The sequence below is a fragment of the Microcaecilia unicolor genome, unplaced genomic scaffold (genome assembly GCF_901765095.1).
Source record: "Microcaecilia unicolor unplaced genomic scaffold, aMicUni1.1, whole genome shotgun sequence".
NCBI lineage: Eukaryota > Metazoa > Chordata > Amphibia > Gymnophiona > Siphonopidae > Microcaecilia > Microcaecilia unicolor.
This window is the reverse complement of record NW_021963718.1, coordinates 4,580-19,883: the sequence shown is the minus strand read 5'-3', so window position 1 is coordinate 19,883 and position 15,304 is coordinate 4,580. Positions and strand designations below refer to the sequence as shown.

The window sequence follows — 15,304 nt, the reverse complement described above, 5'->3', positions numbered from 1 at the left end:
TGTACACTAAAAAAGGAAGTAATTCTTAATTGCTTCAAGGCCGATTGTCATTTCTCTGCTGCAAGATCATGTAGTCTTTTTAGAAAAAGGATCTGGATTGACAAAATTCCTCATGAGAGACTCCTGTCATGGGATAGGAGGAAATGTCCTTCTCTTGATTATTTGACAGAAAACAGAGTATAGGGTTAAATGGTCATTTTTCTCACGTGGAGGATGGTGAATACTTGCATGCCTCAAGGATCTGTGCTACTTAACATATTTATAAATGATGTGGAAATCAGATCGATGAGTGAGTTAATTTCATTTACAAATGACACAAAGCTGCCAAAACACATGCGGATTACAGGAAGACCTTAGGAAATTGGGAAGAATAGTCCAAATCAAAGTTACCTGATGCTAGGGTTCACCTTAGCAATCAGCACTCAAGAAAAAGATCTAGGTGTCATTGTAGACAATACGCTGAAGTCTTCTGACAAGTGTGTGGCAGTGGTCATAAAGCAAACAGGATACTACAAAGTAATAGGAAAATGATGCAAAATAAGAATATTATAATGCCTCTGTATCACTCCATGGTGCAAACTCACCCTGAGTAATGCGTTCGATTCTGCTCACAATATCCCCCCAAAATATATTACTGAATAAGAAAAGGATAAAAAAAAAACAACCAAAATGATAAAGGGGATGGAACTCATCTCATACACTTGTGACCTGGATTGGTCACTGTTGGAAGCAGGATACTGAACTAGATTGACCATTGGTCTGATAGAGTATTGCTATACTTATGTTCTTAAGATATTCTGAAAAACAAAAGGACTGGCCATATAGATAGATGTGAATAAATGGGGCACATCCAGCACGTATTTGATAGATTATTTTTATAGATGTTATTAAGCATATCCAGCAGACTGATCATGGATCAACTTTGACACACTCTCGATCGACAACATCACCCAATTGCTTGGAAGATACGCCAAGTCGCAATGTAAACTAGACATCTGCCCTACTAACCTTATAAGATCTGCCCCCCTACAACTCAAAACAGACCTCACGAGGCACCTGAACTACGTGCTACAAAATGGCCTCTTCCCAAAGGATAAAGGAAGCATTCTAGTTACACCTTTACCTATAGATGCAAAGAAAAGTACAAATGACCTAACCAGTACTAGTGACTGTAATGAATAAATTTAAACAAACAATTGCAACTGGCAATAACATACTTCTCCTACAATTCGACATGTCCAGTGCCTTCGACATGGTCAACCATGGAATATTACTACATATCCTAGAATACTTTGGAGTTGGAGGTAACGTTCTTAACTGGTTTAAAGGATTCCTGACCACAAGATCATACCAAGTAATAACGAACGCGGACATATCAGCCCCATGGACACCTGACTTTGGAGTCCCCCAAGGATCCCCCCTCTCTCCAACCCTCTTCAACCTAATGAAGCTACTATCCAATCAAAACTTCAATCCCTACATATATGCAGATGATGTCACGATCTATATCCCATTCAAACATGATCTAAAGGAAATCACCAACGAGATCAACCAAAGTTTCCAAATCATGCACTCCTGGGCGGATGCATTCCAGCTAAAACTAACGCAGAAAAAACACATAGAGGCATATTTTCAAAGCACTTTGGGAGGCTAAGTTCCATAGGTTTCTATGGAACTTTGGGAGGCTAAGTGCTTTGAAAATGAGCCCAACCAGCTTATAATCGAACGAGAATAACGCCCAAGTTCCGACCTAAATCGGGAGATGGGCGTTCTTCTCACAAAAACAAATAAAGCGGTATAATCGAAAGCCGAACTTTGGACGCTTTCAACTGCACTCCGTCGCGGATGCGGACAAAGTTGACGGGGGCGTATCGAAGGCGTGTCGAAGGCGGAACTGGGGAGTGGTTATCGGGCGAACAGAGATGGGCGCCCTTCGCCGATAATGGAACAGTTTTGAGCTAGAATTTAGGACACTTTTCCTGGACCCTGTTTTTTGACGAATAAGGCCCCCAAAAGTGCCCTACATGACCAGATGACCCCCAGAGGGAGTCGGGGATGACCTCCCCTGACTCCCCCAGTGGTCACTAACCCCCTCCCACCACAACAAATGATGTTTCACAACTTTTACTTTCACCCTCAAATGTCATACCCTCCTCCCAAGCAGCAGTATGCAGGTCCCTGGAGCAGTTGTTAGGGGGTGCAGTGGACGTCAGGCAGGTGGACCCAGGCCCATCCCCCCCCTACCTGTTACAATTGTGCTGCTTAATGCTACTAGTCGTCCAACCCCCCCAAACCCACTGTACCCACATGTAGGTGCCCCCCCTTCACCTCTTAGGGCTATAGTAATGATGTAGACTTGTGGGCAGTGGGTTTTGAGGGGGATTTGGGGGGCTCAACACCCAAGGGAAGGGTGCTATGCACCTGGGAGCTCTTTTACCTTTTATTTGGTTTTTGTAAAAGTGCCCCCTAGGGTGCCCGGTTGGTGTCCTGCCATGTGAGGGGGACCAGTGCACTATGAATCCTGGCCCCTCCCACGAACAAATGCCTTGGATTTATTCGTTTTTGAGCTGGGCGATTTCATATTCCATTATCGCTGAAAAGCAAAAACGCCCAGCTCACACCTTGACGAATAAAACATGGGCGTCTTTTTCTTTTAAAAAATACGATCCGCCCCGCCCCTTCACGGACCCGTTCTCGGAGATAAACGCCCATGGAGATAGGCGTTTCTGTTCCATTATGCCCCTCCAAATGTCTTATACTCACCTCACAACATAATACAACTAAAGTTACCACCATAACCACACCAAACTTTTCCCTTCCCGTCTCAAACAATCTGAAAATTCTTGGAGTTACCATCGACCGAAATCTCACACTCGAAACCCATGTGAAGAATACAACTAAGAAGATGTTCCACTCCATGTGGAAACTTAAAAGAGTAAAACCTTTCTTCCCAAGATCCATTTTTCGCAACCTGGTACAGTCAATGGTGCTAAGTCACTTGGACTATTGCAACGCACTCTACGCTGGCTGCAAAGAACAGACTATCAAGAAACTTCAAACAGCCCAGAACACCGCAGCCAGACTCATATTTGGAAAAACAAAATATGAAAGTGCAAAACCCCTAAGAGAGAAACTTCACTGGCTCCCACTTAAAGAACGTACCGCGTTCAAGATCTGCACGATTGTTCATAAAATCATTCACGGCGATGCCCCGACCTACATGCTAGACCTCGTGGACCTCCCTCTCAGAAATGCTAAAAGATCAGCTCGCATATTTCTTAATTTACAGTTCCCCAGCTGCAAAGGATTAAAATACAAACTAACACATGCAACCAGCTTTTCCTATATGAGCACGCAGCTGTGGAATGCACTACCAACTAACTTGAAAACAATTAATGAAATAACTAACTTTCACAAATCTCTGACAACCTATCTATTCAACAAGGTTCTGTACTGGGACTGGTGCATTTTATTACAGTAATTAGTAACATAGTAAACGTCCATTTTTTCGAAAATACAGTTCGGCCTGCCCCTTCACGGACCCGTTCTCGGAGATAAACACCCATGGAGATAGGCGTTTCCGTTCGATTATGCCCCTCGTGTACATGTCCTTCTGTGTGTCCTACCCTTATCCTTATTAGTCCTGTCTGTCTGTCCTGATTTAGATTGTAAGCTCTTTTGAGCAGGGACTGTCTTTTCTTCATGTTCAATTGTAAAGCGCTGAGTACGACTGGTAGCGCTATAGAAATGATTTATAGTAGTAGTAGCATAAGAATATCTAGCTCAAAGCTATAATTTGTGGGCTTCGTGTATTAGATAAGTGTCCCTTTACATTATTTACCAATCCCCCACATTTAATATTTCTTGGGATGATTACCTCTGCATATGGGACAGATAGCACTTAGTCCTATGCCCAAATCAAAAGGTTTAGATGTATCATCTTTGTACAACATTAGGCCAATAGCTGGCATTCCTTTAGTCACTAAACTGCTTGAAATGCTTATAAGTAAGCAACTGCAGGTATATTCATCAGTGCATGCTTTTGCCATCTGCACATGATCCTGTCTGACTCAATTTATTCTAATTAAATCTTATGCTTGACTTACTTAATTTACAGATGAAGATAATGGATATACCGTGCAGATCTTTATCTGCCTTGATCTACTACTACTACTACTTAACATTTCTAAAGCGCTACCAGGGTTACGCAGCACTGTACAATTTAAGACAGAGGACAGTTCCTGCTTGAAGGAGCTTACAATCTAAAGGACAAAAAGTGCAGTCAAACAAGATTGGGGCAGGGTAGATTTCCTGAATAGATGTATAATGGTTAGTATCCCACCGAGGAAGATTTGGGTGGGATACCGGTGTCGGAAATGGTATTTCAAGAGGACGAGTCGGAGAAACTTACTGACTTCACGGTAAACCTGGAGGATGTAATGGGGCAGTTCGGCAAACTGAAGAGTAGCAAATCTCCTGGACCGGATGGTATTCATCCTAGAGTACTGATAGAATTGAAAAACGAGCTTGCGGAGCTACTGCTAGTGATATGCAACTTATCCTTAAAATCGAGCTTGGTACCAGAAGATTGGAGGGTGGCCAATGTAACGCCCATTTTTAAAAAAGGCTCCAGGGGAGATCCGGGAAATTATAGACCGGTGAGTCTGACATCGGTGCCGGGGAAAATGGTAGAGGGTATTATTAAAAACAAAATTACAGAGCACATCCGAGGACATGGATTACTGAGACCAAGTCAGCATGGCTTTTGTGTGTGGAAATCTTGCCTGACCAATTTACTTCAATTCTTTGAAGGAGTGAACAAACATGTGGACAAAGGGGAGTCGGTAGATATTGTGTATCTGGATTTTCAAAAGGCGTTTGACAAGGTACCTCATGAAAGGCTACAGAGGAAATTGGAGGGTCATGGGATAGGAGGAAATGTCCTATTGTGGATTAAAAACTGGTTGAAGGATAGGAAACAGAGAGTGGGGTTAAATGGGCAGTATTCACAATGGAGAAGGGTAGTTAGTGGGGTTCCTCAGGGGTCCGTGCTAGGACCGCTGCTTTTTAATATATTTATAAATGATTTAGAGATGGGAGTAACTAGCGAGGTAATTAAATTTGCTGATGACACAAAGTTATTCAAAGTCGTTAAATCGCGACAGGATTGTGAAAAATTACAAGAGGACCTTATGAGACTGGGAGACTGGGCAGCTAAATGGCAGATGATGTTTAATGTGAGCAAGTGCAAGGTGATGCATGTGGGAAAAAAGAACCCGAATTATAGCTACGTCATGCAAGGTTCCACGTTAGGAGTTACGGACCAAGAAAGGGATCTGGGTGTCGTCGTCGATAACACACTGAAACCTTCTGCTCAGTGTGCTGCTGCGGCTAAGAAAGCAAATAGAATGTTGGGTATTATTAGGAAAGGTATGGAAAACAGGTGTGAGGATGTTATAATGCCGTTGTATCGCTCCATGGTGCGACCGCACCTTGAGTATTGTGTTCAATTCTGGTCGCCGCATCTCAAGAAAGATATAGTAGAATTGGAAAAGGTGCAGCGAAGGGTGACTAAAATGATATCGGGGATGGGACGACTTCCCTATGAAGAAAGACTAAGGAGGCTAGGGCTATACAGCTTGGAGAAGAGACGGCTGAGGGGAGACATGATAGAGGTATATAAAATAATGAGTGGAGTGGAACAGGTGGATGTGAAGCGTCTGTTCACGCTTTCCAAAAATACTAGGACTAGGGGGCATGCGAGGAAACTACAGTGTAGTAAATTTAAAACAAATCAGAGAAAAGTTTTGGGGAGCGTGCCAGGTGCCCTTGACCTGGATTGGCCACTGTCGGTGACAGGATGCTGGGCTAGATGGACCTTTGGTCTTTCCCAGTATGGCACTACTTATGTACTTATGTTTTCTTCACCCAACGTGTAATTAAACTCTGGAATTCGTTGCCGGAGAAAGTGGTGAAGGCGGTTAGCTTAGCAGAGTTTAAAAAGGGGTTGGACGAATTCCTAAAGGACAAGTCCATAAACCGCTACTAAACGGACTTGGAAAAATACAAAATTCCAGGAATAACATGTATAGAATGTTTGTACGTTTGGGAAGCTTGCCAGGTGCCCTTGGCCTGGATTGGCCGCTGTCGTGGACAGGATGCTGGGCTCGATGGACCCTTGGTCTTTTCCCAGTATGGCATTACTTATGTACTTATGTAGGTGCCGAAAGCGACATTGAAGAGGTGGGCTTTGAGCAAGGATTTGAAGATGGGCAGGGAGGGGGCTTTTCTAATTCCACTATATCATTTTTGAGATGTGGTGACCAGAATTACACACAATATTCGAGGTGCGGTTGCACCGTGGAGTAAAACAAAGGCATTATAACATCCTCATTTTCCATTCCTCTCCTAATAATACCTATCATTCTATTTGCTATAGTTCGGGTTCCTTTTTCACATATGCATCGGTCATCTGCCATTTGGATGGCAAGTCTACCAGTTAAAAAACCAGCGGACACAGCACATTGAGAATACAGATCATTTAACTCTACTCTCTGTTTTCTATCTTTTAACCAGTTTTTAATCCACAATAGGAACTACCTCCTATACAATGACTTTCCAATTTCCTCTTGAGTCTTTCATGACGCACTTTTATTAGTTAATTATACAAATCAGGGCATAATATCATGGAGATAATACCAGTGAAAGGATTGGCCCAAAAGTGTACTGAAATATATTTTTGTGTTAATATATGGAAATCATAAGGAAGTTCTCAGAGTATAAACTTACCCAAGCGAGGCTACACCGAAGTGATTTACGTCTCTAAGGGTGGACAAGCTTCTGGATCATAGAACTTCTCTTTGAATCTTTTCAATTTATATAAGCAAATGTACACCTGTGCTCTTAATTAATTTCAAATAATAAAATGAAATAAATGTTCACCTTCCTCAAAACTAAAGAACTAGTGGGTCAATCCTATCACTTACTCCAACTACCCCGAAACTCTCTTAATCTAAACAATGAACCATACTCTTTCACTGTTTTCTATAATATAATAAATCCAGGCACTTAACGTTATATGGTCAGAGATGCCACGTCCACACTGGGTTCAGTCCATGTCCGTATACGATTGCCAGCTCTATCACGCGGCTTTCCAAACTGCTCTCCAATTATGTTAACTCGCTGTTGGAAGAATCCTGTTGGAACTGTGGCAAGCTATTCAACATTACCACTCGTTTAAATGTGGTATTTGCATATAGACATTTATTAAATATTGGGGTGGGGGAAGAAATCATAAATAAAGATCATGGCAGGGGACATGGTCTGGGGCTCAGAAAAATATGTTTGCCTAGGGCCAATATAGCATTAAACTAGACCTGGTCCTCAGAAGGAGGAGACAAGAAGGATGTTGTAATACTTTAGGAAGAGAGGTGCAGACTGTCAGAGTTGTAGCTTCCAGTGTTATTCAAGCAAATTATGATATTTAAATATTTTTCTTTTTCCTCTTTCCTTCTTTCTAGGTTTAGAGAATCTGAGTGTTCGTGCAGTGACTCCCAAGGTAGATATAAATTTAGATAACCCCATACGTCTAAGGACTCCTCTGATACTAAATCTCCCCATCTTCACACCCCCAACACTCGAATTATTACTCACTCCACATTCTCAAACCCTCCCAGGCATCATCTATGTGAGGATTCCTATGACCTTTGACTCTTCTTTTTATTCTTTACAGACTTTTTGTGGAGACATACAGAATTTGGACAATTTATGTGGTATACCTGGGTAAGAATATAAGAATATAAATACATAAGAACATAAGCATTGCTGTACTGGGACAGACTGAAGGTCCATCAAGACCAGTATCCTGTGGCCAATCCAGATCACAAGTACCTGGCAAGATCTCAGAAGATCAAAACAGATTTTATTCTGCTTATCCTAGAATATGCATTGGATTTTCCCAAGTCCATCTTAATAATGGCATATGGATTCTTCTTTTAGGAAAGAGATGTGGTAGCCTGTTAGTCCACTTCTAAAGCCAGTCAATAGAAATAGAATAAAATAAAACAGAGAAATGCTGATCTGACGAAGAAGGGCTACCTTCAAAAGCTAATCAAAAATGTATTACGTTAGTCTAATAAAAAAGGTATCATCTTTATTCTATTTCTATCGACTTCTTTTAGGAAACTATCCAAAACTTTTTAAAACTTTCTAAGCTAACTGCTTTTACCAATTTCTCTAGAAACAAATTCTAGAGTTTAATTACACATTGAGTGAAGAAATATTTTCTCTGATTCTTTTTAAATGTACTACTTTGTAGCTTCATTGCGTGCCCCCTAGTCCTAGTATTTTTGGAAAGAGTAAACAAATGATTCACCTCTACCCATTCCACTCCACTCAGTATAAAGACTTGTATCATATCTCTCTTCAGTTTTTTTCAGTTTGCAAATGAGAACCCTAAATGTGACTTTTCCGTGGAAATCTTGGACAATGACTGTAGAGTATGTTACCTTAAAAAGTAAGTACATCTGTCAGACACTTGTATTGTCCCTACCCTAACCTCTTTCTTGATTCTGTTTCTTCACCACCCTTTCTCTCCTTTCTTCTCTGCACCTTTATTCCTTCCAATTATCTCTCCTCTCTACTCACCTCTTCTCTCATCTCTCTGCAATCTCCCACTTCAGCCCCCTTATCCAATCCTCAGGTCTGCAGTTATTTCCCCTTTCTCCCAGACCCCACATCAGATCCGAATAACTTCCACTCCTGCACGAATCATTTTTAAAATTATTTGTTTAGTCTATCAAGTGTTGTATGGGAATTATGAACTGTTAAGTCAGTTCTTTTTTTAAAATAATTCTGTCAGAATGCAGGAAAATTTAGTACTGAGGTACCGGTTTTTGGAAATATAAGATTTAAACATCAGGTTGATGCTATTACTGAATGGAATTCTTTACCAAAGTTATGTAACTATGAATAGTTGTATAAGAAATTGAAGACCTTTTGTTAATCCTACTGTTCTGTTCTTTCCTGCTTCTGTGCAACTTCTTGTATTGTAAACTGCCTAGAATATCATGTTGGGATTTGTGTGGTATATAAACTTGGCATTAGATTAGATCTGCCACCATCGGCCCTTTTCTCCCATCCTCAACCCTAGCATCAGACCCTCTACCACCCTATCAAATGCAATCATCAGGTTCCTTTTCTCTCTCCTTCCCTCTATCCAGCATCTCTCCTCTGTTGGCTCAGCATCTCCCCTCTCTGTCCCCCTTTTCTTAACACTCCCTCAGCAGTGAAAAGAACAGTGTTGTGCTGCCAGGTCTCAGGTCTAAATGCACGGCAAGTTTCCTCTCAGGTCCTGCCCACAAGGCAACAGGAAGTACGCATCCATGACCGGTCTTAGCAATTGGGGGGCCCTATGCAGACCACTTCAGAGGGGCCCCTACCCCTGCCAGCGCCCACCACCATAAGCTATTATCAGAGTGTAAAAGGAGGTGCAAAGCTCTCAGAACCCCACCTCTACCCATATTTTGATGTGCATCCATCACATTTCAGTAGAGAGTGGCATACAGCAGCAGCGATTTTCATATCCCATCAGCTGCTGAGCCCAGAGTCTCTTCATTGCTGCATCCTACCCTTGCAGAAACAGGAAGTGGCATCAAAAGGAAATGTAGATGCACATTAAGGTATGGAGTAGGAAGGTGTTCCGAGACAGGAGGACAGAAGTAGCAGAGATGCAAGGCCCCTAGGAGCATGGGGCCCTGTGTGACCACCCCTGTCGCCCCTGACTAAGACCGGCCCTGTATGAGTCAGATGGATCGGGACTCAGAAGAGACTTGTCGTACACTTGAATGAGATATCATGTGGCATGGTACTGTTCTTTTCAGCACTGATGCTTTCAGAGCAACAAGGAGGAACTGGGATGGGAGAGACAGACTGCAGAGGAGGGGGAGGGGAGGTTTCCAGTACCATCTCTATGCCGATGACACCCAGCTTTACCTCTCCACTCCTGACATCACAGTTGAAACCCAGGCCAAAGTTTCAGCCTGCCTTTCCGACATCGCTGCCTGGATGTCCAACCGGCATCTGAAACTGAACATGGCAAAGACTGAGCTCCTTATCTTCCCACCCAAACCCTCTTCTCCTCTTCCCCACTTTCCGTCTCTGTTGACAACACCCTCATCCTCCCCGTCTCTTCAGCACGCAATCTCGGAGTCATCTTCGATTCCTCCCTCTCCTTCTCTGCCCATATCCAACAGACAGCTAAGACCTGTCGCTTCTTCCTCTATAATATTAGCAAAATTCGCCCATTCCTCTCTGAACAGACCACCCGAACCCTCGTCCACTCGCTTGTTACCTCTCTTCTTGACTATTGCAACCTTCTCCTCGCTGGCCTCCCGCTTAGCCACCTATCCCCCCTTCAATCTGTCCAAAATTCCGCCGCACGTCTTATCTATCGCGTGAACCGATACTCTCATATCACCCCTCTCCTCAAGTCGCTTCACTGGCTCCCAATCCACTACCGTATACAGTTCAAGCTTCTCCTATTGACCTTCAAGTGCACTCAATCTGCTGCCCCCCATTACCTCTCTACCCTCCTTTCCCCGTATGTTCCCACCCGTAACCTCCGCTCTCAGGACAAATCACTCCTATCTGTACCCTTCTCCACCACCGCTAACTCCAGACTCCGCCCCTTCTGCCCATCTTCAAGTCCTTACTCAAGGCCCATCTCTTCTCCCTTGCTTTTGGCGCCTAACCACCTTCCCCATTCCTGTTACCTACACTGACTACGTAGTCTGTTACCGTTAGATTGTAAGCTCTCTTGAGCAGGGACTGTCCCTCCCCGTGTTTAAACTTGTACAGTGCTGCGTAACCCTGGCAGCGCTATAGAAATGCTAAGTAGTAGTAGTAGTAGTAGTAGTAAAGGGGGGAGGGGATGATTGACCATGGGGAATTAGGGGAGGATTATGGCAAAGAGGTATTCTGTTTTACAATGACTGAGGGGGCAATGCTCCACTTACCTGCCACACCATGCAAATGTGTCCACCCCTTCAGAAAAAAAAAATGCAGAACTCAGGGATGTGAATTTGTGACTTAATGAGGAAGGCAGATATGGGCATTGGCAGACTGAGTAGGGATTCGGCTACTAGGCAGCTGGTGGGGCATCTGCAAGTGTGGTTAGATGCCTGGGGAAATTGAGACAAGTTGTAGAAGAGTGGGGCAGGGCTTGGAAGGTTTACAGACTCAGAAAAACCTTCCTTGCTTGACAAAATAGTTGGCAGTGGAGGGACTGTGTGTTGCTGACACTGAGGTGATACCAGGATCTGAATAATGTTTTTTTAGTAAGCTGTAAGAGGAAACATTCTCCTCTGTATAGACTCCAGAACAGGCAAAATATTCTTGATAACGACAACTCACTTGTCTCATCTTCAGTCCCAAATTTATCACAGAAATCCAAAATATCAAAACTTATCTTGTCATAATTATTTTAAAATTCATACTTCACATATCTTAAAGCTTGTTGATTATATATTTTGGACTTGAGCCAACATGACATGTTTTGCAAAGCTGCGTCAAGGCTCATAGGAGCCAACTCTGTGGGTGCTGTGGGTGCTTGAGCACCCCCAGTATTGAGCAAATTCCTTGTATGTGTCCAGGGAGGGGTTATTTTCATTAGGCTTAGCACCCCCAATAATTTTGAAAAGTTGGCTCCTATGTCAGGGCCCATCGTTGTTACTGCACAAAACATTCCTAATTTTGGACCCATGTTCTGTCATCAGCGAGGGTTGGTGTGTGTTCTGTGTACAAACCTCAATCTCTGTGTCTTATATTTACAGAACTAAATATGAGATGAAATTATCACTTATAGATGCTCTGCTTTGTTGTTGTGAAATGCGTACGGGAAAATCTTCTATTCTACCATGAGAGAAAATGTGAGTATTGAGCTGTGTATAAAGAAAATAATTCAGAGTATTATTATTATTGCGTTTGTATCCCACATTATCCCACCTTTTTGCAGGCTCAATGTGGCTTACAATTCATCGTGGATACTGGAAATAGAAATACTGGACCCTTGGCAATACCCCTCCCTTCTCTATCACAGGAGCTGCATCTGTGCCTCTCAGGCAGAGTTTAGGAGCTGAAATGGGTGGGTGGGATGGAAATGGGGTTACCAGTGAGGGGGATTAAACCTCAGGGAGCAACACCTGAATGAAGGTTCCTGACACCACAGCCCAAAGGAGGCTAAATCTGACTGAGATGGAAACCCAGGGAAGCAGGAAAAGGACACCAGACCAAAAGAATGTGAATTAGTATAACTCCATTACCATATATACAACTAGGTAGTATGTACATGAAAATCTCACAGTCCTGCCTAGTTCTCTCAGATAAATGAAATTAATAAATTCCATAGTGTATCAATATCACACTGACACAAGTGTAGTGACACCAAATCCCCCTAACACAAGACGGTCACTGAAAAACGTAGAGTGTGCATTTCCGTATTACAGTGAGATTTAGTTAGTTCGTTAGTTAAAATATTTAAAAATCACAGTAACCAAATTGCCCAAGGTGGTGTACATGCTTGACATGTTTAGATGACGGAATATTCAATAAGCACTTATCAATAGAAGGCAAACTACGAGAGGGTTGATAGAAGCTAAAACAGGTTAGTGAGGGAGAATCATCAGCTCTCAAAGATTTAAAAATCAGTCACTGATGGCAAGAGGCCTAAGTACAGAAAATTGCAGTAATCCAATACTGTAAGTACTAGAGCCTGCAGAACAGTCCGAAAATTATCTTCAGAGAACCGTTTCTTCAGATTTGAAAGATAACAGAGTCCAAGATTTCTCCGAGGTACTTGCACTCTGTAATTGCTGCACAAGAAAATAAAACTGTATAAAGATGCTGCTGCTTTTGACACTGTTGATCACAGCCTACTCCTTGATACGCTGTCCTCACTTGGATTTCAGGGCTCTGTTCTTTCCTGGTTTTCTTCTTATCTCTCCCAGCGTACCTTTAGTGTATACTCTAGTGGATCCTCCTCTACTTCTATCCCACTGTCAGTTAGTTGGTGTACCTCAGGGATCTGTCCTGGGATCTGTCTTCTTTTCTCCATCTATACTTCTTCCCTTGATACTCTGATCTCATCCCATGGTTTTCAGTATCATCTTTACACTGATGACTCCCAGATATACCCATTCACACCAGAAATCTCAGCCAAAATGCAGGCCAAAGTATCAGCCTGCCTGTCTGACATTACTGCCTGGATGTCTCAGCGCCATCTGAAACTAAACATGACCAAGACTGAGCTTCTTATCTTTTCCCCTACACAAACCTCTCCTCTTCCCCCATTCTCTACTTCTGTGGATAACACTCTCATCCTTCCTGTCTCATCAGCTCCTAACCTTGTGGTCATCTTCGACTCCTCCCTCTCCTTCTCTGCACATATTCAACAGACTGCTAAAACCTGTCGTTTCTTTCTCTATAATATCAGCAAAATTTGCCCTTTCCTTTCTGAGCACACTACCAGAACCCTTATCCACACTCTTATCACCTCTCACTTAAGACTATTGCAACTTGCTTCTCACAGGTCTCCCACTTAGCCATCTCTCTCCTCTTCAATCTGTTCAAAATTCTGCTGCACGACTAATATTCCACCAGTGTCGTTATGCTCATATTAGCCCTCTCCTCAAGTCATTTTACTGGCTTCCTATCCATTTCCGCATACAGTTCAAACTCCTCTTATTGACCTATAAGTGCATTCACTCTGCAGCTCCTCAGTACCTCTCCACTCTCATCTCTCCCTACACTCCTCCCCAGGGAACTCCGTTCACTGGGTAAATCTCTCTTATCTGCACCCTTCTCCTCCACTGCTAACTCCAGACTCCGTTCCTTTTATCTTGCTGCACCATAAGCCTGGAATAGACTTCCTGAGCTGGTACATCAAGCTCCATCTCTGACCGTCTTCAAATCTAAGCTAAAAGCCCACCTTTTTGATGCTGCTTTTAACTCCTAACCCTTATTCACTTGTTCAGAACCCTTATTTTATGATCCTCACTTTAATATCCCCTTATCTCTTGTTTCTCCTGTTTGTCTGTCCTAATTAGATTGCAATGGGGACTGTCTCTTCATGTTCAGGTGTACAGCACTGCGTTTGACTAGTAGCGCTTTAGAAAAGATATGTAGTAGTAGTAGTAGTAGTTTTTTAAGCAGATAAAGATGATAATGGACTTCCGATCATGGCAATACACAACAGATTGGCATTAAATATTAAATATCGCAGAAATGGCGGAACCATGAGAGACATCTGTTGTGATAACAGACCATCCTTAAAAGGCTCTATAGAATAGAGCAGAACCAACACACTACCCTGAATACCTAAGGAATACAACATGTTAAGCAATATTTATGAAGTCAAAGATGAAATAGGACGATAGCTCTCAACCTGAGTAAGATCCAGAACACTCCTCTTCAATAAAGGATAAACTGAAGCCCTTTTTAGAGTCACAGGACTTATTCATGGGGCAGTCATGGGATCTAATAGGTCATATTTCAAAAATTAATAAGGTTGGGACTCTTCCAAATGTTCTCTACTGTGACTTGAGACTCCTTTGAGGGCTCTTTGCTGGGACTGTAGCCAAGTTTGTTTTAATAACTCCTGTTTTGAGCTCTGTGACTCTACTTAGCTGAGGACATATCAGGAACTCCTTCCACTGTTCTGAGTTTCAGGGTCTAGGTAGGAGTGTTAGTGCTCTATATGATGTTGTGAGGTGGGGGCGAGATATTCCCCCTGGTTCTGCTCATGCTTTTCCACCTCTCTCTCCTCCTCTAGTGAACCGGACCTGTACTTGATTTTGGACCAGCCTCACTGTTGAAATTCAGAAGAGTCTTTCTCCCGCTTGAGGACACCACCCCTGTACCCTCTACTCCCACAGCCCTCCAGGGACTCCCGGTGACATTACTGGAGCTCTGGTTACTTTTTAGTAGAGTAAATAAAATCTTTGCAGCTTCGTTCAGTGATTGTCTTATTGTTGTCTATATACAATGAGGTTAATATTTGTAGCAAGTATCTCAGATTGACAGGGCTGAGGGATACCCCAGAGGCTGTACACAAATATTCTCCACCTCATTCTCAATCATCTTCCACCCTTCTTCACAGAGGGGATAGCTGTAGTTATAAACAGAATGAAATAGTTTCAATGGATTGGTGACTCTTGGTCTCCTCTGACAAATATTCTCCAACTCTTTCTCAAGAATCTTCCACCCTTCTTCACAGAGGGGATAACTGTAAAAATCCTCACCCTCCCTT

The 15,304-nt window shown here is 42.8% G+C and overlaps 1 long non-coding RNA gene across 1 annotated transcript; it reads left to right on the top strand.

Annotated features, from left to right (window-relative positions):
- Positions 1-7,543: 7,543 nt before the first annotated feature.
- LOC115459587 lies at positions 7,544-14,948 on the top strand. The gene is made up of 5 exons (XR_003940304.1): positions 7,544-7,558; positions 7,733-7,782; positions 8,429-8,515; positions 11,832-11,927; positions 14,828-14,948. It is a non-coding gene; the product is annotated as an uncharacterized LOC115459587 (long non-coding RNA).
- The last annotated feature ends 356 nt before the right edge of the window (positions 14,949-15,304 follow it).